Raw genomic sequence first — 25,444 nt, forward strand, 5'->3', positions numbered from 1 at the left:
AAAATAAACTTAACTGTTTCAAAATAAAAGCAATCAAATGAACTTTTAATGGAATGACTCAATTCAATGTAAAACAAATTCAAACTGTACATTGATGACACAATTACCACTACGTAATTTGATTTTAATCACGTTTGATTGCTCTATTTAACTCCTATGAACATTCCACGGCGAGATTATAAAATAACGTGGTGCTAAAGTTATGCGAATAAAAAAAACTTTTAACATAGTTTTTAATAAACTTAGTTTATAATTTATTTTTGTCGCCTGCTAGTGGATTTACACAAAGGCTATTAAGTTTGAAATAATCTAGGATATTGTATGATATTTTTAAGTTTATTGGCAGAACCGAACATTGTGAACCAAAAGATATGATATTCTGTTCTTATCAAGACAGTACTCATAATACTACTATAGTGCAAAGTACTTTACTTTACGTGCTCCCCAAAACTCGGAGACGCTCAGTTCAAATACCACAATGTGACTTAACTCACTGATGATGAGAGCAACTAGCTGCGAAAGCCTCAAAGACGCGATCTGGAATCTGTCCCTTTAAAAGTGACAAATGACATTTCCACAGAAATCATCGCTATTTTCATTCATCTACGTTTGTTATACGTCTCACAGTTAAACTAATTTCAATGTAATCACACATTAGTTTAACAAAGACACCGCAAACATACAAATCTGAGTGTAATTGCCGTAAGTATTTACCTTAATATTGTTTCAGTTATAATATATATTATGAGGAAACTATCACCTCTATACGATATATTATAACTGGGATAAGTGCTAATAATAATATACGGGTCAAGTTTAATTTCTGTACTCATTTAATTGTAGCGTTTATTTAGAGTTTTCAAAGCTAGTTTGGACCTTAACCCTCTTATTCACAAAAATATATGAAGTTATATAAGGCTTATAAAGAGTTTTGTTTCTATCACTCCTTAGCGAAGTGAAAAAGAGAAAACATATTATAGTAGTTGTTTAACTAAAATAGGTTTATAGTGTGTTTATGAATAAGTGGGTAAATCTATTGACTAAACTATGGTTTGTTAACAAAAGTTGTGATCAATTCTTTGCTCCATTGATTGATATTTATATGTATGTACTTTTGTACATTATGGCATTTCAACCTATCAGATATGTCTTTAAATGCTTACCCCTGAATTTAATTAATGTATGGCACTGAATTTATTTTGTTGAAAAACAACATATTTTTGTAAATTGAATCTAGGCAAAGTCACTTCATTTAATTCAACTAACTTAATAATTTTTCGCTATTAATGAAACACCCCCTCAAAATGAGCATCAATTTAAAATAATGTACTTCTACAAAGCCACTTTAAAAAATACGCCTCATTTTACTTTCAGTAGAATCCATTATTTTAAATGCAATTTATGACTTAGATCATCATCTATATTATTTTATTATCTAACCACAATCTTTAATATACTTAATTTAAAAGTTCATAGTAAACTATTTCAATCAAAAATAACATTGAACCACTTTAAAATCACCAATGTTTCACCAATGATTTAATGCTAGGATATTTAACCTACATAAAGAAACGTCTCAAGTGCATTTGGAATTTTTGACTAAATTGGGCCATCGAAAAAAAATACGTTTGATTTCTGCAATTCGGAATAAGCACAGGAAATTAGGAAGGTAGCACAGTGCATATTATTATGAATGTATATTTAATATTTTTAGACCTTATATTATTATTATTACAATGTAACGGTTTTAATGCCTCCCTCGTTCGGGAAGAGATCCTATCCCATCAGTGGTAAGGGACCAAGTGGGACAATAATATGAATTACAAAAAATATTTTACTTCAGACAGAGCAAAATGATTTTTATGCGGTTAAACGACTGCTATATAAAGTATAAAAGAATCCACAAAACAAAAAATACAAACAACCTGGTAAAATTGTTTAATTATTTGAACTTGCAATGTTTTGAAATGTACCTAGTCACGAATTTGTCTCACGTATCTACTTAGAATTGAATTAAAGTACGCTGTGTATGAATGTTCTACGTTTTGAGAACTTGCAATGCAAACTCTTGCTACGTGCCTATTAAAGCTCTGAATTAAATTTTGAAACACTATTGAGCCTATTTTTATGACTTTGCTGCACATATTTTTCTTGCTTAATAGAATGATAGAATCCAATACTTCTACAATAATATTGCTAAGTCTGTAAATTCTGGGACTACTGGTCCGAATATTATTGATTTGGAAGCCCGTTTCTTTCCGCAATGTTAGGTTACTTTATTTTCGGAAAATTTACGGAAAATCTTTACCCATTATTGAAATAATTTACATAAAATAAATCTTCCACACTCCGTAAATGTCAAACAAACAATAGACTAATAATTATATTCAGACATCAGCCGTTACCGATCGCCCACGGCAAGATAAAGAACATTATGTTCTCAGCTGAGACCATTTGTCTGAACAACCAGTCAGCCGAATAAAACAGTTATATAACGAAATTATTCACTTTCCGAGAATAGGATACTGAAGAAAATATGTTAAAACAAACGATAAAATTCTTTGTTTATTTTCTAAGAAACTCGGTATACGGAACTGTTTGGAGATTAATTCGATGCTTGTATATTTTAGCAGTGGAATATCCCGAGAGAGATTAAGGTGCTTATAGCTTCCCAATCGGTAAATGACCGGCAAGGTCAAGTCTTAGAAATATGTATTCGTAATAGAAAAGAGTAGTGTTTTAGTAACAGAATCTTTGTCGCGTGAAATGGAACCTATAAATTCATTTTAGAGGGTATTATTTTAACAACAAACAGACTATTTTTTATTTAAAAAAGAGGTATCCGTCTGTCATATTGTGCACACAATATTATAATGTAACGGGTCTTAAACGCGACTGAAAATTAAAGGTAGCCTAAAATCATATTTATTAATCTCATTTTGTTGTTTTCCGCTGGAAACATTATAAGCTTCATTCAACATAAATAAAATTCTGTCTATTATTCGTTTGAACATTGGTTCTCATATGACTTTGCTCATGGTTGGCACAATAACACAGCTTATATCATTACAGAGTAGTCATAAAAGCAGGGCAAAGGTCTACTTAAAGAAAACCACAAAATTCGTTACACGAAAAAGTACATTTGGCTCATCATGGATGTAAACAAACTTTTGCTGCGTTCAGACTCCCAGATCTAGGATAGGCTAAAGTTTTTGCAATTTTGGCCTGTGTTGATTGCTGTATCGTGATTAGGTAGCTGTTGTATTTGAAATCAATCTGTGTTGGTTATGATATAGAGTTGATTTTTGTGTGATACTACAATTACTTATAACAAGCCCTAGAGGACTTAGTATCTCTCCAGTATTGCAAAGTTGAAAATGACTTCGATTTCGTATTTGATGAGTAAAATTGAAACATCGAGTACATTATAAAACATATATTTTTAATTATTATTTTATACACAATGTGGGATTCAAAGCTCTTTCTTAATCATCAGTCGTTTACAACGTATTGAACTAACACGCGTTTATTTGCCCGGAGTGCTAATTGACTAATTAATTCTTTGCACCGCGCTTCACTCAATAATGTATAAAGTCTATTTAAATTTAAACAAATCATTACGGAAGGGAATCTATGCATGGATTTGCATCTTTATAAAGGTATTAATCAGTATGTATTAATGAAAATAAAGAATGAAAACTAATATCTAATTATCTACTTTTTGAAACGTACAAATACGTAGTTATGATATACGAAGCAAATCGCTCGCCAATTTCATCAAACACGTTCAACACGATATCAAACTTTATGAATCTAGGATTACATAGTAAAATAGTGAACTCTTTTGGATTATTAGTGTAGGTTAAGTATATATAAGTTGCATAAGTAGCAAATATTAAACCATCGGATTTTATTAGGAATCCTTATAAAATAAATATCCTTATCCGTTTTGTTTATTACACATTTAATAAATAACACAACTCAGATTACACTCTACTACTCCAACAACAGAATCAATTAAACCTTAACCAAAAGTCCGCGTTATATTTATCAAAATCAAATCACACTAAAAGTGATCAAACACTTATTCTTTAGTCGATTTAATAAGACGCACAGAGCCGCAGGGCGTTTTAACCCGTTACACACAACGTCAGGTCCTTAAGAACAGCTTCATCACAACACTATAATTTGGAAGTCTTTGAACGATTGGACGGCTATTTATTTTACAGCTAACTTTATTTATAATACAAGTAGTTGATCTAGTTGTCGTAGATTTTGTTTATCAAAATGGTTAAGGTGCTATGTTAGTCATGAAGTCTGCTCACTTCACAAAAGTCTTAAAATGCTGTGTTCCATTGATGCTTTTTTCAGCTTTCGTAGTTTTTATAAAGTCCCTAGAATAGGTAATTCTAGTCTACTTAAAAGAAGAGGGGGTTCTCAACTTTGCATTATATTTTGAATTGTACTTTAAAACTAGGTATTTTTTTGTATATTTCACGTGAGTAACATTGTTCTTAAGGACAGTTTTTGAACGTATGCTAAGATAGCAAATGTCCAGCATTGTGAACTCAGGGCGTAGCTCCCACCCTCATTCCGGGAGGAGACCTTTGCCCAGGAGTGGAACAGTTACTTAAGTTATTTTTATTATTCCTGTGCAATGTTCCAAATGTCCTTTAGCGCGATTCTCTACAATCGGAACCATCGACTATTGAGAGTTTGACATTAAAAATGTACTATAAAAATAGTTTGTCCGCTAGAGGAACTGATCACATTTTCGTACAACTTTTCTCGATAGGTAGCCGATTGTCGATACTCGATAGTAGTAAAGAATATTTAGTATATTAGAACCATCATTGGGCTGACTACCTTAAAACCTATTAGAATTGTATAACAAAGAACATCACATTAATCAATTAACCTGGCCAACTTTTGTATGGTAAGTAACATTAAATTTGGCACAACGCAAATGGCATAATGGTGTATTCATACTTGCACACACAAACAGACAATCATGCCTAAATTATAAATTATACAGTGTTAATTGAATTTAAGCTCCATTGTACTTGTGTTGGTTTAATGTTGATTGCAATTGCTATCAAAAGGCCCTGCAAGGTCTTGGATTCGATTTCAAAGAAAAATGTGTTATTTTTACTTTATGAAAAGCATAAAGAGATACAATAATAATGTGTGAAGTCCATTTATTTTAACAATCGGAGACGAATTTTATTATAAATCATACGAATGACAGAAATCTTTAAGCTCGAATCAAAGTTAATATATTTCTATGTAGCTTGTTTACTGAAACGCTAATACAAAAATATAAAAAACCGCTATATAACCACAATTTTAATAATTTATTTCCCTAGAATTATCTTTGGGACAACTTATTTCGTTTACTACTTACATTCCTAACTTATTTCGCCTAGGGATTACTTCCTAGATTAAATCTTACTAACTCAATATACGATACAAATTAATTAGCCAACTTTATTACGAACTACTAAAACTAGGCTATTAGGATCTTTATAGGATAAACTAACACCTAAATCACTAGGGATTAAGTTGAGGATGACATTATTTTAGTATAGTATAAATTAGTATATTATAAAATTTTAGATTATGAAGCTTTTGGGCCGTGTTTGAAATGACTAATGGATATTTTGACTAGGGAAAAAACATGTTTTTGGAAATTAAAAATTATGGGAAAACTAAATTTTTAGTAACATACGTTATTATTTATGACTCCCACAGGAATATATCTGCATTGTCACATACATTTAAAAATCTTTAGGTTTGATACTAATTTCATTTTTTATATTGAAAGCTGTAGAATATTTTAGGCCGCTTATAAAGTGTTTTATTTATTTCTTTTAGTAAATAGGGCATAAGAATATGCAACTGTTTATTTTTCTTTATCATGAATTAGAGCAAGAATTTTCAGTACTTCAACAGAAACAAACAATTATCGAACTTCAAAACTATAACAAGAATGTGCTCAACAAATGAAGTTATCTTTCCCAAAGTCCTGCAACTTTGTAACTCTCGTAACTAAGTATTAAGACATGTAATAAATAAGGATTAAATAAATAAACGACAATGTATGAGAATGTATGAACAGCATTCTTATGTATTAACACGTAAATATTACCGGCAAGTACGTGGTCCCAAAACGACCTGTTTATTTTTAAAACAAAATCTTTTTGATGTTTATTTGAAAGAACGTGTCATTATCGGTGTTTTATTTTTTTATATTCGTAATTTTTTTCGTTTTTTATCGATTTCAAAATGTAAAAATGTGTAAACAATATTTTAATGTAATTTTGTGTATGTGTTTTATATTTATTACGGTTATAAATTTTGTAGTACAGTTGAAAAATAACTGTTGAAATTAGTTTTGCTATTGAAAAATGAGTGACTCATTTCGGACTTGAATTTTATACAACCGGTAAGCTTTTTATTTCTTCCTTCCTAAAAACATTTTAAAGCCATTTAAAACAATATATTTACTTCCCAAGACGTTCAAGTAACATAAACTGAGCCTGAATGTTTTAAACCTATATCTTAGTTATTTAAAAAAGCAATTACTTACTGCCTTGACTCCGAAACTCAGTTCATTCAAAACATTGTCAATACAAACTCACAAAACAAAAAAAACAACAAAACAATTTTTAACACTCTGTCAAAAAGTTCTGAAAAGATTTTTACAACTTTCTAAAAAACAAATAAATAATTTTTAATTTAAGTCACGTCGTCAAATTGGTACATGTTTTTGTAAAGTTTCGACGCGCGTGTTAGGTGCGGCGGGCGGTTCGTCGGCGCGTTCGTTCGCGACCGCAGTTAATCGACAAGTGAAATGAACGTAGAGATCCCGGTCCGTCACTCTATCAAACGCTATCCCATCGTACTTTTTGCAACAGTTGCGTGTCAGTCAATTAAGGAACACTGGAAGATTACACTTAAATTGAACACTGGCCGTTTTAGAATAAAAGGGTCCTCAGATACCTTATTTAAATTCTTTTGTGTTTCGATCGTTTATTCCTCCCGTATTCGGGTTAAGTATTCTTTGAACTCGTTCTTTTCAGAATAAGATTGCATTTCCTCTACCTACCGCAATGATTTTTCTTTTGAGTTTATTTTCGCGCCGACGAGTCGACGGCGTTTGAATACTTTGTAGGTTTTAATTAAACAGAAACCGTTGAATACATTGTTTATTTTCGTTCATTTGTTTTAATAGAATCCATAGCTCTTGGCCGCTATTGTAGGCGTGTTATAAGCTAAGTGCGATGTTCAAATTGATATAATGATGTATATCTGTTTAGTAATATTTATTAGTACCTAGTTTAGTACAAAAAGCAAATAATTCACATCTATTATTTTCTTCTGCTGGTAAAAGGGGGACTGGCTCGTGGTTGTCTTAACCTGTCTTGTTGTTGTGGAAATTGTGTATTATCCATTCATAACCAATGAGTTAGTACCTGAGTAAGGCAATTCCTAAAAATCGGTGTTCTATTTTGTTAGCCGTGAGAATAATTCTTTTATCAAAGTTTAATCAGCAAGATTTTCTAGACGAGGTTGGGTACAGCTAAATAAATATATATATATAAATATAATGTAGATTTTGTTTAAAGATTTGGACGACACCTGTGATTCGCGATGATAAAGAAGTAAAAAAAATAGACACATAATATTCAATATTGTAGGATTTATTTCCAAGCTTTTCCTTCATAGAGAACGTCGAATTGAGCGAGCCTTCGATCTTGTTTGATCCTATTTTGGGCTAAAAATTCCAGAATAATTAATTCGTTTTTCTAATTGGAATGGGTTCGTTAAAAAGAAAATAGCTCGTGAGAAAATAGACTTAAATACCAAGTTATAATACAAATCAATTAAATTGACTCCAGTGCAATATTTCTCAAAAGACATAATTGATTATTACGAAACCAAAAGACTGCGGTTCGAAATAAGATGATTTGATTATAACTTTGCAACCGGATTTTAGCATCCATCAATGTTGCAATTTGTACAAAAATATAACATTTGTACATCATAAAGTCCTTATTAGTTATAAGATTGATTGGATTTACGAAAGTAATAAAGCAATAATCGTAATTCATAATATAATAAGCAAGTTCCTTTGCTTTATAACGGACAAAAATAATAATATACAATTTGTATTATAAGTTCGTGTATTAAATATAGGTGATAGCTTCCGGAATTACGTGAAACTACTACCTTTGATATTTAATTATATATCTGGAATGTATAAGTCAAACAATCTATGCTCAATCGCTCAATCACTGTACGATGTCTTTAGACACTCTACATAAAGAAAAAATACGGCAGCCGCACTATAATTTTTACCTACAAAATACATGAAATTATTCATTTTTTCCGAGGCAGAGAGTTCATACCACTTAGCTAAACATCACATAGCCTGTCGAATAACTGAAAATGCATAGCCTTTCGATAAAAACATTTGCAAAATCTATTTTTAGTAAAATTCACCGACTAGATAGTCAAAACAAAACATTTTTACGCTGAAATGACAAATATTCTCAGTGCTTCCTGAAAATTGCCGCAGCAGAATACTAACTCAATAGTGAACCGCAAAGGAGGCTCATCCTAAGGTGGTTTTTGCAAAGTCGGTAAAACAAAAACTAAACTAAAGAAAATGTTAAAATATGGTATATGTATGTCTCATCGTCCTTAATAAGATGTTAGCAATCTTACCGAGGTGAGAGAAGAATATTGTAATTATTTATAACTTAATCAATGTTCATAAATAAAGATTATTTATACAAATATTTCAACTGCCATAGGTGATAAAATATAACTGTTAATAGCTTTCAACCGAATAACTTTTTCGTATTGATTATTATTTAATTACTTTGGCTTGTCTAGAGTAGTTATTATAGTCACCTCATCATACAACGTATATACCGAGTTCAAACCATAAATGACACAAATTTTGAGACTTTCTTTATGTTTTTTTATAGACTTAGAAATAAAGTGACTTTTCTATCCCAAGTATAGCATATTCCGACTAGGCAGTGATTGAAGACTTTGTATCCATTTACTGTTTTTCCAACTGTCCAGTATGCCAAGTCTCATCACGATATTTTCCTTCATAATTAGAATAATAAGTGACGATGCTAAAAATCGTCACCGCATAATTAATTTAAACATCAAAATAACTTTGTTTTTTTCTTATTCTTTCAAAAAACGGCACGAGCGGAAACTAGTACAATATAATTATATTTTAAGTGCTAAAGGATGTGTAACCAGTTTCATAGGAAGTACTACACGTTATTATTATGTGCGAATATTATACCCTATTATAAGCACTCGTTTGACAATCCCGTAATAATCGTATTTGTTAAACTGTTAAGTTGATTGACTAGTACATGATTGGGGAAATTAATAAAATTATAATGATTACCACAGTGTACACGGTAAATTTATTTTGAACTTATATTGCCGACAGTGTGACATGTAAGTTATTTATCAGTGCACAGCCGAACCGACTGTACAGAATCGCGCTCCTCGTCACTAACTTTAACTACTTAGTCACTTACTTTACTATCGAGTATCAAGACGATGACATTAAAAATGTACTACAAAAATAGTTCCTACGACGCCCGATAGATACGCTAATCAGGTTTTTATAAAAAATCTCGTTAACCGGTTTTCGACACATGATAGAGATAGAGAATCAGGAGAATCAACAAAACTGAATCAAAAGCTAAAGTTGAATCGAAAGCTTTCATTTTTCTCAAGCCGCAAAACGCATATCAAAACTCGTAACGTTTCACTGCTCACAAGGCAGCCATGGGTACGCGATTTAAATCTGTAAAGGGTTGCCAGTATGACAACATAAATATAGTAAAAAATAAGACTAAAATGTTTATTGTTAGGCAAAATTTTAACAAACGCACAATTCACTCAGTCAAAATTCACTCTTCACTCATCCTTTAGATCTACAAGTGAATTACACAAATTTAAGCAGAAACTCACCTTTTAAAGCACATCACGCAATAAACGTCACCGCCATAGTAACATGTTTATATGTTTGGGACTTAATTAAAAGTTTTAAGTGGAGGAAGTGCATCCGACCGCTCGCGCCCGAGGCTAGAACCCCGCTCCCTGCTTGAACAACATTACAAACCGTTTCACGGAATTGTACCCGTCTTACAAACCAAATTTTATTTTACAAAAATGTGTTAACTTAGTACACATTACATATAGGAGTAATAATATATGACTCCAGTTTTATAATTTGTGCACGTATTTTTTTGTAATACCATCATAATCTGTTTTTTTCTCGTAACTCAATTTGTTAGGCAATCTCGGCTCTGTGGCGCTGTAGTTTAGGTCGCTACACCGCTATCATTGCATCTATCGTGGGTTCGATTCCCTCACGAGGCAATTATTTGTGCAGTCTACGAATATTTTTGTCGGGTCTGGTTGTACTTGGTGTCCGTTATTTTTGTATTTGTAAAAGTCCCCGCGACACAAGAACAATTCTTGGTGCGGGAGTTGTCTTTAAAAAATAATAATTAAAATTATTTGAAATTAGACGTATAGGTTTGTAAAGTAGGTCTGTATGTAAATGAAAATTTGTACCTACGCATAATTTATACGAACATTGTACCTACAAGTTCGTTGGGAACTATCAGTAAGCTTATTACTAATAGTTAAGTAGTAAAGTTTCGCGATCAATCTCTATGTACTGACAGATATCATATTTTGTTACTCATACTTTTGTTGTATTTCGTAATCATCCTACATTTTATGCGAAAATATTCATGCCGTACTTCGGAAGGCATGTAAAGCCGTTGCTCTTTCTTTCCAGATTCAAAAATGCGAGTCGTCTTCGTTTGGTCGCCATAGCCAACTTCCACACTGTAAAGCTAAATGTAGTTTTATATTTGTAGTTTTGAAAGCAACATGGACTGTAGCGTGATCCTCTACAGCCTCTACTATCGAGAGATTGACATTTAAAATGTACTGCAAAAATAGTTCTTACATAGTCCGCGGAAGCGCTCATCAGATAACTTGCCGGTTGTCGATAGTCAATCATTCACCTGGCACATAGATGAAGAAGTTCAGATGCCAACAAAGATGGAATTGGTAACTACTTATAGGTATCTGGGAACTATAATATCCATTACTTATAACTAGTTTTTGAAGTCATAAATCGTTTCAACTAACTTTTACTATATGACTTACATCCGCAAAACTACATTCATCCACTATTCTTATAACTAAATGGCCTTACAAAATCAATTTACGATCAAAACATTCAATAGATCACAACTTTATTAATAAAAATAATTAATATCATCTCTCAATCTTATGATTATGATTTAGAACCAAATATGTAGCATACATAATTATGTAGCATTTGCCCGTGGTCGCAAAATTGAGTCACATTTTATTTGACAAGAACAAACCCATATTTCCAGGACACAATCTATTAAAGGTGCCGCCTAACTTGAGCTACGCAAAAAACTATTATTCTACTACTATTTATTCCATGCGGACCTAAAACCGTCCATCATGTCGTCGTTGCGAAATTTTTGCCAAATGAAATCAATTCTCACAAAAACCCTGTTAAATGTCACCATCCATTCACACTCTCAATCCTAGATTTTTTCGTCTTTTAGTATAAAAATATATTTAAGGTTCAAACGCTGGATTCCTACTTACTTCAATTGAATCTCTAATTTTGTTAATTCCGGAAATATCCACTCAAAACCTTTGCCAATTACTTTTTGAGACCTTTTCGCTAATGTAATTATATTTTTTATCGTTATCATTAACGATATCCCAACATTCAGTATACTTAGTTATGAGCAAAAATATGTAAATACTGTCACTTATTTTTTTTACTTTGGTGCCATTTTTTAAGTATATCTGAAAATGACTAACTGTAGTACAATTCTCGCAATTACAATCGCTACTATCGAGTATGGAGAATATAGAGTTTGAGAAATAGTTCCCAATTGTGCAAATATAGTTCTTACAGCGCTTGCTAGAGGCGCTGATCAGATTTTCATTCAACATTTTTCGTTAGCTGGCCGGTTGTTGACAGTCATAGTATTAGAAAATAGCCCTTCTGTTCTATTTTTTCCTCGAGACTGTACATTTAACAAGGGTCAATGTACTTTAGATGTAAAATAAATTCAGTTCCAAACACCAGCTATCTAAATCAAGGCGCAGTGAAAAGAAACAGGGTAGTTGGAACTTTCATTAATCTTTTCAATTCGACGTGTATTCTAGAACGTTAGATAGCAAAGATAACAGAAGGAAGGAAAGATATAAATTGTTAGGAAAGCCAATGGATTAGACGGATGGAGAAATGTTCTTGAAGAAATATACAGGGTGTGGCGTAAATAATGGATAATCCTTTACCAGCGGATGGGCGACAACCCAACTGATCTAAATATCAAAATTTACCTCTGGCACAAGTATCATAGTTTTTGAGATTTTGGCCATTTTGTGTGTTTTTTCAGAAAGCGATTTAAGCTCGTTCTTTTTAATGCTGTGATCACAATTTAAGGCTTTTTTTAAATTCGTTTTTTGCAAATAAATCCTGAATAGATGTGCTATTGAATCTACAATCTTGTTTTGTTATTACTACTTGTTTTTTATTTAAATTATGCATTCAAAGTTGAATTTTATAATCTTTCACAACATTTGTGCAACTTTGAGCTCTTGTGGTGAAAAAAAAATGTATGGTGGCTTTACTGCCCACGCCATAAATAATTTTTAAATTTTATAAGAATTCTAAATTGGTATAACATGCAGCATTAATACCGTTTATTGTCAAAATATTACAAAGAACTTAAATTATTAACACTTTTGCCGGTCGACTAATTTTATTTTCTCACGCTAAGCGCGTTCTAGATTCAATAGCACATCTATTCAGGATTTAATCGCAAAACACGGATTTAAAAAAAGTCTTAATTTGTGATCACAGCACCAAAAAGTACGAGAGTAAATCGCTTTCTTAAACACACATAATGGCCAAAATTTTTTGCAAATAAATCCTAAATTGATGTGCTATTGAACCTAATATCTTGTTTTGTTATTACTACTTGTCTTTTATTTAAACTATGCATTCAAAGTTAAATTTTATAATTTTTCAACACTTTTGTGCAACTAGGAGCACTTGTGTGCAGTGTTGAAAAAAAAAGAAATACAAAACATAAATACTATTCAAATAATAAAGATAATTAGAAATCTAAAGAAATCTACTCTGTTGACAAAAAAATCATTTTTCATCAAATTGTAATACATTATTTTGAAATAGACTTGGTAGAAGCAGCACAGCTCCAAGCATTTTTATCATCTAAATAATCTTTAATAGTGTAATAACACTGTAAACATGAATATTTGAAAGCAAACTTAGCTTAAACGCGCTGATAAAATAAAATTAGTCGACCGGCAAAAGTTTTAATAATTTAAGTTCGTTGTAATATTTTGACGATAATCGGTATTAATGCTGCATGATATACCAATTTAGAATTCTAATAAAATTTAGAAATTATTTATGGCGTGGGCAGTAAAGCCACCATACATTTTTTTTTCACCACAAGTGCTCAAAGTTGCCAAAAGTTGTGAATGATTATAAAATTTAACTTTGAATGCATAATTTAAATAAAAAACAAGTAGTAATAACAAAACAAGATTGTAGATTCAATAGCACATCTATTCAGGATTTATTTGCAAAAAACGGATTTAAAAAAAGCCTTAAATTGTGATCACAGCTTCAAAAAGAACGAGCGTAAATCGCTTTTTTAAAAAACACACAAAATGGCCAAAATCTCAAAAACTATGATACTTGTGCCAGATATAAATTTTGATATTTAGATCAGTTGGGTGGTCGCCCATCCGCTGGTAAAGGATTATCCATTATTTACGCCACACCCTGTATGTAATGACCTAGATGATCTTTGTAAGACAGTCAAATAGTAATATTTTAGGCTCTACTTCGTCGTTACGTAGCGTCTGTTCATTTTTTGTGATATGTTAAGTTAATTACTAAGATTCTTCTTCGTCGTTCCATTTGTGTTCATTTCTTGTGATTTTTTAAGCTATTTACTAAGAAAACGATCTGAGCGCCGCACTCAGCTGTGATTGTTATTGTCCTTAAAGCGATAAATTTGTAGAGAAGAGCACTAGGGTGAAGAGTCTATGCAAATCTTGGTCCAAGAGGTTTTTAAAACCGTACTTTTAAGTTGATCCATCAGAAATTTTGAGATAGAGACTCGTTTCCTGGCTACCAATTTGCGGAATTTAAAATTATCCGAAATATTTTGAAATGAATTCGTGAATTCCCAAAATTCCACTTAATACAAATTAATTCATTTGAATCGTTCTATTACCTTTTAAGTTGACAATTTCAAAGTATCAAGGTTATTCGCTTGAAAGGCAAAATTTAACTGGTTTTGTTGTTACATTGGTGACCACAGGCTGTTAATAGAGAGTGCAACTTTATTTATTGTTGAGTTTCAATAACTGACGGACATAATAACTAGATTATCATTATTGTTGTCATAAGATTCTAGCATATAGCAGCAACAGGTTTTAAGATTGTAGCAGAAGAGAATGCAAATTGGAACTATAGGAAAAATTCTAGCAAAATTGTTTTTTATTTGCGGCCAATGATAACATTCTCGATCATCAAATCATTATGTGTATTCTAAAAAGCAATTAAAAACTCTTAGATGAACTAGTACTATGCCAAATCCAGGTATATTGCTAAGGAAACTAGTAATTTCTTAGAAAAAACTAGTACCTAGTATGCCAAATCCATGTAGTTCGCTTAGGAAATGTTTTTACAGACTAACATCAAAAGAAGAGGTACCGTAACAGTAAAACTAAAGTATATTTAAAAAACAAAGAACTCTGAAACAGGAATCAGTTCATTTAACGTTCTAATAAAATTGTTAGTAGACGTATAAATCAATGGGGAACTTCTGGATTGGTCTGAAAACTTTTGTGACTCAGTAAATTAGTTTAATAGCTCCTAAATACCTATGAGAACTATTTTCGAAGCCGTTGAACAAATATTATGACGTTAGACAATCTACGGTAGAATTTTCGTTTGGCTATAGTGTCTAGGTGATGTCTGTTCTTTATTCTTACTTTTTCGTTGTGGTTAGCGGTGGTGTCTACTAGCCGGCTAGGCAGTACACACCGGTCTGGTACGTACTAGGTACTATACCTAATACCTAGGTTAGCTCTACCGTGCTAGTAAGTATTTTTGTACTCTTAAAATTAATACCAGAACCAGTACCTAGTACTCATATTTGTTGGGTCAGTTGTACCTATACCTGCACTAGTGTTTTTGATACTAAAACGTTTCATATAATTGTTCTAGTACCTTCAATTTCGAATTCACCCTAAAGCTGTTAATTATTTAATGTATAATAGAATACGAGAATTAACACGAACACGCATTTTACCTTTAAATGCCTAACGCCTGTCTGTCTGTCTTTCTGGTTGATGCCTCTGGGCAAACATTCGACCCATCTAAGCACTAACATAGTTTAAAAAAAGTATGAAAAGGATAATATTTAATTGTCATTCATCAATTCCTTAGCCGCAGTAGAGGTTGTTTACCCCACCAGTGTTTTGATACAACAGCTTTAAGTGCCTGAAGTATAATGATAATACGAATAACGCTACCATTTTTATGACCAACCAATTTTATTTGAACAGAATTTTATGGAGCGACCCGAATTGTTATTTATGCTTATTTAGATTTCAGATTCAATTATTTTTACTAGCACAATTACGATAGTGTTATGTCGAACGAAACTATACTAATTACGTTAGTTACACTACACTAGCTTGATAATGAAATAGTTCATCTCACTGAAACCATAATTAATAGAATAATTACTATCCCACCCATTACTATCCAAGCACTAGGCATGGGTCCTCTACCAGAATGCGAAATGATATCTTCCTTGGACCGCTTCTTGCAAGCTTTCGTTATCTTCTTGAAAGCTTCCTTGAATCCTTCATATTGGCATTTGTGCAACTTTGCATTCCTTCAAGAACAATTAAAACGCTTAGGACCACGCTTTTCCTATACTTAAGTATATTTAGTAAATCTATACTAATATTATAAAGCTGAAGAGTTTGTTTGTTTGTTTGTTTGAACGCGCTAATCTCGGAAACGATTGGTCCGATTTGAAGAATTATTTTCAGTGTTAGATAGCCCATTTATCGACGAAGGTTATAGGCTATATATCATCACGCTACGACCAATAGGAGCAGAGTACCAGTGAAAAATGTTACAAAAACGGGGAAAATTACGATTCTCTTATGTGACGCAAGCGAAGTTGCGCGGGTCAGCTAGTCAATAATATAATCAGTAGTTTATAACCTGGTTGCTAATACTTAACTTTTAATAAACAATTGATGTGGAGACCTAAATATTGTTTCAAACTTTCAAATGTCTGGGTCAGTTCAAAGTTAGGGGCATAGTTGAGAGGTTTCATGTATTTAGGTTATCTGACTAACATGTTCTTGTTCATGACTGACTTCGATGTTCGAGTTAATTTTATGAAGATGTTTTACACTAGTATTTTTGGTTTATAATATATTTCTATTTACACACGAAAGACTGTTAAAGCTTCTCAAAACCAATCACCAAGAATGAATCGATGGAAGACCATTAAATTAGTAAGTAGATATATTATAATACTTTTGCATATTGCTTATGGGAAAGTATAGTCATTTAAAAGCAATTTAAATGGGACTCCCACAAAAAAGGTTAAATTGTTGTTAGCTGAGAGTAAGCACAGTATTTATTATTTATTAACATCAGATTAGCATACAACTATGTATAAACTCATATGGTAAGTTCAGAAAATATGAACGTGATACACTCGCTTATAAAAGCACGTATCAGACGATCAACATAGCATATCATTATAAATTATTATCTAAGTTCAAATTCAAAACTTGTACGTCCACGTCCAGTGTATAAACACATTTACAGTCGCCTATTAACCCCAGTATTACTAAGAATTCCACGAGCTTACAGTAAGTTAACAAAACGTGACAACTATATTATTAGGCTTCACCAAATTACATTTAGTAAAAGAAAAACTTTCAATTTCAAACCTCCACTTTACGATGAAATAAACAACTTTTCATCTCACTTTTATTTCCAAGCATTTTACAAAAAGGCCTGTTCGCTGCAATTTCATACAATTTTATATTTTTACTGCCTATTTTCTTGATATGAAACGTTTAAACTGTTTCAAAAGTTAAGTTTTAGTCGTAAAAATATGGGCTTGCGACCTGTTTAATAATATGTGAGGGTTTAAGATCACGTACGCATTCGACGACTGCACTAAGTGTTGCGTGTTGGCAATTTAGAAGAGACACGTGTGCAACTAAATATAAAGTATCCAGAATCATAATTCAGTACCAATCAGGTGTACAAAGAAAGGTGACTTTCTAACGCACTGTCGACAATCGAGTAACTAATACACCGTATTCTACAAAGCCAATTTTATGCAGTATTTTTAAATGCTAAACGCTCGTAATTCGACAGTAGGTACCGAGTATAGGAAATTTATTCACGTGTGAAACTTAACTAGATGAATATTCGCTTTTTCGATCTATATCTTAAGCTTTATTTTTAGAAGATAAAATTTTATGTGCCTGGATAATTTTGGTAGTAAATAGGCGTCATAAAATGTCCTGACGACAGGTACATTATATACTTCGCTTCGAAATAATCTTCAGCATTAGACTCACTGTACCTACTCTACCTGTAGCCATCTAATTCCTAGGGATTACCGGTCTAGTGTACATCATCTCTTAAACCTAACAAATTAAGTGGCTCAACTTTAAATGGGAGTTGAATGTGGTAATACACTTTTATTATTTAGAGTCGTAAAAATACTCCTAATGGTCATTCTAAGCCTGCTAAATGGGATCCGTCTGGTATGGATTTGTTACTAAATACTGCTAAAGCTCGTAATTTGCTGCTATTAAATAAAACGTAATAAACCGAGTAATTTCTATTGTGTGTTAGATTAGGTACTACTTACATAATTTGTGAATTACAAAATACTATACAGAATTTATTCGTTGTTATTTTATTTAAAAATACAGTTAGTTCGTGTATAAAATTTTGGCAAAAAATGTTTAGCTTTCGATTCTAAAATTCTTCCATATATTTATACCACATATTTATTTAAATGTATAACTAAAATTTATTATTGGTTATATTAAAACTTACTACCCCAAAACTTATGCATTTCGCAACTAACCTATTTATTGCGGATATTAATACGATCTGTTTATGTCAAATTGCTTGACGTTTCGGCACCGTTCACTGAAACTGTAATCGCAAACTATCCTGTAACCTACAAATCATCACTATCGTAACATAACCTAAAAATACACCTCTCATACAACTCTCAAAAACAATTCGTACAAACTCAGATAAAGTAAACTCACACCTGCGGACACGAGCTATCTTATCACAGTGCGTGGGTGCGGAACCTAATTAACAGCCTGAGAGCCGCACGTAGATAATTGATAACAACATTTGCTTAACACTTCGCGGTTAACACCAAATCACTTGTTGCCCGTCATGCGAAATAGTGACGGGCGTTTAGTTACTACTGAAATATCGTAGGTGCCTTTTTACGCTGGCGTTTACAATTTATATAAGAAACATTTATAAGGTTTTATCTTTGGAACAAAATATAAGCTTAATTAACGGTAAACATGTGGTGCTGTTCTTTTTTTAACTTACAAAAAAAATATTATCGCAATTAATATGACGACTGCAATTTACGATTGCTGTTTAAAATTTTATATAAGAAAGGTGACAAATGAAAAAAGCTATAGTTTTATACCCCAGTGGTTAAGTTTTCGTAAATTTATTTGACGGTGAAACTCATTCAAAATAAAGTAAAGACATTCATCTGTTTTAGGTTCGAAGGAAAGTTAGCATACAATTACAATTATATTTAAAACAAAGGTAGCATATCAATTGCTGTGATACTTACTGATTAAGAGTTCTGAACTACATACGCGTATAGTATTGCGAAACAACAGTAATACTCAAAAGCCGGAACTATCAAAACCAAAGGGTGCAGTCGCTCGCAGTTCAACAACCACATTAAGACATCACCTGATCCATTGACGGTGAATGCTATTTGTATGGAGCAAGATTAAGTACCAAAAGCGACTAGCGTTGATGAGCGTTGATGAGCACTCATTCATCAGAGATCTATTCAATGTACAAAGGTCAATGAACCGAAGGTGTTTGTTTTGATCCATTTGGAAGTTGACCTTTGCTAATTTAGTTAGTTCTCAAGATGCTTTAGCGGTCGTCGGTCGGTAAATGAGTGGTAAGTGATTATTGTATGGACTCTTCACTGATGGATGCTCGCTTTATAGTGAAAAATATTTTTTGCAGCAATAAAACATACAAAAGTTTGTGAAATAAATATATTATATCATCACTATATCTAACGCTGATACATTATATAACGGTAAGTACAATTCCTGCCTTATATCTCTGTCCTAATTTCTCCCTGGTCTTCTAACTAGGCATGCCCTGTGTCGTCATTCGAGCTGATCTCGTGATTTTTGTAAAACCAGAAAAGCCCTTGCTTTAAATATTTTTAGTGGAAATCGGTGGTTGTTATACACATTACAGACAAAATTGAACAGAATTAGGTAAACCTAAATTGATATGATAAATATATGTTATACCACTAAGCTGATGATCGCTAACTTCACGCATAGAAAATACATAATTCTAAACTCTAATGTAACTGTTGAATATTTTACATAAACGGAAGGACACATTTATAATGCAAACTGCTAAAGAACAAGGGTTGAGGACGTTAATTAATAAGTTGCGTACACAAGGTATAGTCATTAATGTAATGAAATAATTATATGGACGACACGTGTAACTTGTTCAAATATATTAACGTATCGAAAAAACAATATTTAGAGGGATTGATCGTTTTTTCCTGTCCCACTGCTTGGCAAGGGTGTCCTACTGAAAGATGAGGGGGGGGGGGGGTTAAGCCACCCACACTGGCCAAGTGGACTTTGCACGCCGTCAAGAAAAGACAAGTATGAAACGAATTTTAAGCATGATTTATAATGATCAAAGGTATATTATAACAAAAACAACATAACGATTGATTTATTATTTTATCTGCAGTCAAATTTTCCATAATTTATCAAGACACTGCTTTCAATACATTTACGAAATAAGAATGAAACTATAGTTTTTTTCAGGTTACGGTATCTTTCCGCGATCAAAGTCGTTACACATTATTTTTCTCTTCAGTATCGAAAGCCACGTCAAAGGCCTTCGTGCGGCTTGAACAACTTTGACACTAGGTTGACCACTATACGATAAGAAGAAGTATCGATAACGTTACGCAATGCACGGCAGCGGAGTAGATTCTAACATGCAAGGTTGGAGTTTGTTGCATGTTACTCCCATTATTCCATAAATTAAAATAGTCAGAGGTTTATTACATCGCTGTTGAGATAGCGTATAACCAGTAATTATTTATTAAAGTGCACTCAAGATCTAAACGCAAGGCGTTATTATCGTGGGACGCATGCACTTTATATGATAGATAATGTTTATAAACTATATTAATATCGCCATGGCTTCGCTCGGGTTTTACTAATTTGTGCATACATATATTATAGCCTTTATATAGAGGCTACTACTACTTCGTGTAACGTAACATTCAGATGGTGAAGTATTTTTCTTAACACGTTCAATGGATTCAGAGATTATTCTAAAAGTACAATGTTCTCTTCTTAAAATATTAGTATAAAAAGGTGTTCATAAAACAGTTTTTGTGTCAAGGCTGCGTTTAATTCAGGTGCAGTGAGGTTTTTAATAAAAGGTGTCATAATATATTTTAGCGAAAAACACTCGGAACCTTATTTTTTCACGGCATTTCTTTTAGAACTATAGAATACGAAAATGTTGCTCTTTCGACAACGTTTTATATGGCGTCTTTCAAAAATATGTTTCAGTTAAAAATGGTGACGTTTAACGAGCACAAAATAATAACCAAAAATATTATTATTACGTTTAATGAGGTTTTAACGTTTTATTTGGACAAAAAGAGATAAAGTCTAAAGGTTGCCTTTAGACTTAATCTCTTTTACTTTAAAAAACCAATAAAATACGTTTGTTATTGTATCAAAATAGTTAAAACTAAAATGAAGAAAAATACTCGATCTATAATTCAATTTGATTTGATGTTAGCTTTTGAGGTCAAAAACTCTCAAATTATGATAATAAAAATAAGTGAAACTGTATTAAAGGTTCCGTAGTATTGTTTGTTCCAAACACTAAAGTTATTTGTTTATTATCTATACTAATATCTATACTAATATTATAAAGCTGAAGAGTTTGTTTGTTTGATTGATTGATTGCTTGTTTGTTTGTTTGAACGCGCTAATCTCAGAAACTACTTGTCCGATTTGAAAAATTCTTTCAGTGTTAGATAGCCCATTTATCGAGGAAGGCTATAGGCTATACATCATCACGCTACGACCAATAGGAATAGAGTACCAGTAAAAAATGTTACAAAACCGGGGAAAATCATGACCTATTCTCTTTTATGTGATGCAAGCGAAGTTGCGCGGGTCAGCTACTTATTTAATAATATAATTTCATAATATTTTAGTTACATGGTATAAATCACAAAACCTCTATTTTGATAGAGTAAGTAAGATTTGTTGTATAATATAGCCTCTTCCGCTTTATTTTCTAGTTTCTACATACATATATTACTCTCTTATCTTGTTTCAATCATAAGAACAAGTTAGTTTTGCAAATAAATATTGACCCAAAAAGTATAAACTTCATCCTTGTCGCTGCAGAATGTTTTTCCTCGAGCCACTAACACAGTCACCCCTCTGCACTATTTCATTGGAAATATTTTATCATTGTGTTCCCACGCTGAATATCAATGATATTTGTTCGTGTTTGTTACAGTCCACTTGTGATAAATGATTGTACTGTATTGTTTGCAAGCAAATCGTAGTAAAGTATTGAAATGTTATAGATTGAAAATACTTTTGAGAATGGAGTACCTGACAGTGTGTGGTAAAAGAAGCTTTTTTCTTTGATTAGCAATTAGGTCTTTATAATTTGGTTGTCATGACCCTACCATAGACTCACACCAACTGGCACCACACAAAAGAAATATATAACATATGCAAAATTTCACTAGTTGGGTAAGTTAGGTTATAAGCTGGATTTTGTTTTTAACCGAGGGAGAACATACCACCCAAAAACTATGTTGTTAAAATTTTAATAAAGCTTGAAAAATAAAAATGCTAGCCACTCTACATTTTGACCTACCTAAACCATTAAACTTTACAAAGAACATGAAAATTTACGACATGCGATCTTATTATTTGCGCCGCAAACATAACGACTATGTACTCGTAAATTTCTAAGCCCAGATCGAATATATGTGAAAAAGCGTTTAGAAAATATCGCAGATTTATTTTATAGCGGCCAGTAATCATATTATATTGAGCATATTTTGTATATAGAGTGAATTTTAATAATGCTTACTGGCTATTTTTATAAAAAAATATAATAATTTATGTATAATAATGTATAAAATTATTTGGCAAGAGGCATTTATGTTTTGTTCAGCTTGTTTTCTATTTTAATGAAAACCTGAAAAGCTCGGTTATTAAGCCATTATATGCTTCTATTCTCTTCTGAAAATAACCCTAGAGCGGACAAAAAATTGTTTGAACAAATATTAATACCACACTTTTTTTCTTTTCTACTTTATTACGGTATTTCAAGAATCGAACTCAATATCTCAGTTATCGTAATCACCACTGCAATAACTTAGTTAACTGGGGCAGTTAATACAAAGAAAATAATTAGAATAAATCATTAAGAGATGCTTTGACGCGCGAATTTTCAAAGAAATGCGAGTTTATTACGTCGGTAACATTGTCAATAAGTTGTCGCAGGAAACGGAACTAAAGTCAGTGCCAATAGTCTGTTTGGCAGATATCGTTATTCGCGGCTTCCTTTGGAGGAAATGTAATTTGTGAACTGAATCAGTCGACTATTATTTAATATTGTAATAACACTGGTCATATGAGATTCACTTTTACTTACGAGTAGATATTGTTGAATGACTAGTTATATAAATGTATTTAGGATTTCAAGTTTATATTTTTATAAACTAATTTAAAATTTCAAAACGCTGATTGCGAAAGAAAGTGATATAACAAGGTCGTCTCATTTGATACAATAAAAAAGTTTTTCATAAGCAAGAAAAGATCGCTTCTGTCGAGCGAACAGTATCATATGCGTCAACATTGCAAGCGTGTAAAAGGGCTATAGCCAAACAACGTCCTTGCCATCATTTTAATAACGAATACCCTTTTAAAATGAAATACTCTTATATTTTTAATGCTCGATTAAACTGAATGGACATATCCCTCTTTTATTGTGATCTTCGAATGATCACAAGTCGATGTTTAGGGGATTAAGGCAGAAGTACTTATGAAGGATTTTGAAGCCCATTTGCTGTTTAAGTGCCGCTAGCCGCTCTTGGTACCGAAATATCGCGATGTCCTTCAGAACGCGATTGGTCCAACTCAAACATTTGCCAATGACCGTCACTTCTCAATTGTACAATATTAGTCATACTTATAACTAACAAAGTTACAGCTTATGATTTTACGAGATCAGGGAGTAGAGCCAATTTTAACAAATATAAATATTAGGTCGGGGAAAAAGTCATTTCGCATTATAATGCTATAACGCGAAAATACTTTTTTCACGACCTAATATTTCAAAGTTTTATGCCCAGAAAAAAAGTGGGGTTAGAACCATCATCTGCTGTCCGTGACTTGGTCTGCGTGAAATGATTTCCTAGGATACAAAGTAGCTTACACGTTTATTTAAGCTATAAACTGTGTAAGTACTACATTTCATAAAAACCCATTCCACATTATTGCATAATTTACTTAAGATCATCCAAATATGCAATCTAATTTTAGTTATTACTTATTACTGTTTTATCATACGAATATGTACAGATTACTACCTAACACTATCTTTTGAATTCAAATCATTAGCATAAATACAATATCAAGTATAAGGAGCTGCATACCATAATCGATTACAACACAATCAGGTCGAGGTATAAATACAGTGCAAATTATGTCATAATATCATTGAACTCGCAAGGTCTAGTCTAGGCACACGTGTAGCGCCACTTCCCTTATTAAAAGCTATTAGCACTCATCGCTAGTTGATCCACAGTCGCTTCCTGCACACGCAGAATAAACGAATAAATTATGGAAAGTCGAATTGTTTTACTTGGAAAGTTCAATGACTTTGTCAGTTGGTATGTTGGTTGCAATAATTATTTGGACATCGTGCTCATGTTAGTTTAAATGGTGTTGCAAAGTTTATTCTCACTCGGAACATATATTTATTTATGTGACTTATAAGCCTTAGTTTCAAAATTGAATGGCATTTTGCTTTGGTACTGGCACTGACCGCTCGCTGTTTGCTATTACATTGTTTAATTGAAAATATTCATGTTAAAATATTCTGCTAGATTCTTTACACGTTTCAAAAATTAAGCTTTAATGTAAAATGAAAGACTTAAGTATAATAAAAACTATCTATGTACTTACAGCACAAACTCACATCGCACAGTTTAGCAATTCGATAATACGTCATGAATAAAACGCCCCAAATTATTGGCACTAATGTTGTTTTTTGATAATAAATTCTCACTCCTTAGAAAAACAAACCCTTTACTGAACGCTTCAATTGATACAATGATACAATAAATTTTGCAGAACAAAAACATGCGTGAAAAATACAGGCGTAAGAATTGTACGAAACTTAGCATTGTATGGATTAGAAAGCCAATAGGGTCAGTCCCTGGACGTTATAAGCTTATTTTATATTAGAAAGGACCCTATTTTCTCTCTATTCACAGAATACGTTGACCTTTGGGGTCATGCATGAATATCTTTACAATATCAGTGACATTCCAATAAGCAAAATCCGAGGTTTTATTCAACTGTTGTGAAGACAAATTTTAAAACGGATATTTATATTTTTGTATTGTCTTAGCGGATTTAATATTCTTCAATTTTATGAATTGAATTGAAATTATTTATTATAAAGAACTGGAATTATTTATTCATTTTGATAACAACGATTTATTAAGAGGTTGTATACAAGCGCAAAACAATCTACCCGTAAGGCGTTGTTTTCAAATAAAAATTCTAAACATTTAAGGTAGTTAACTCTACTAAACGAAACCTACGCGATACAATTTAATGTGATATCAATCCAAACCTATGACAATAATTTATTATAATCGCATGATCGAATAATCGT

The 25,444-nt window shown here is 32.1% G+C and overlaps 1 protein-coding gene across 2 annotated transcripts in view; it reads right to left on the reverse strand.

The window, feature by feature from the left end:
* Window positions 1-6,840, reverse strand: part of CCAP-R (Crustacean cardioactive peptide receptor) — a 139,468-nt gene extending 132,628 nt beyond the window's left edge. For both annotated transcript variants that reach the window (XM_076114143.1, XM_076114144.1), the window contains exon 1: window positions 6,590-6,840. The gene's annotated coding sequence lies outside the window, so the exon portion shown is untranslated. The remainder of the gene's footprint in view (window positions 1-6,589) is intronic.
* Window positions 6,841-25,444: the final 18,604 nt, after the last annotated feature.

Source organism: Anticarsia gemmatalis, chromosome 5 (genome assembly GCF_050436995.1).
Source record: "Anticarsia gemmatalis isolate Benzon Research Colony breed Stoneville strain chromosome 5, ilAntGemm2 primary, whole genome shotgun sequence".
Lineage (NCBI taxonomy): Eukaryota > Metazoa > Arthropoda > Insecta > Lepidoptera > Erebidae > Anticarsia > Anticarsia gemmatalis.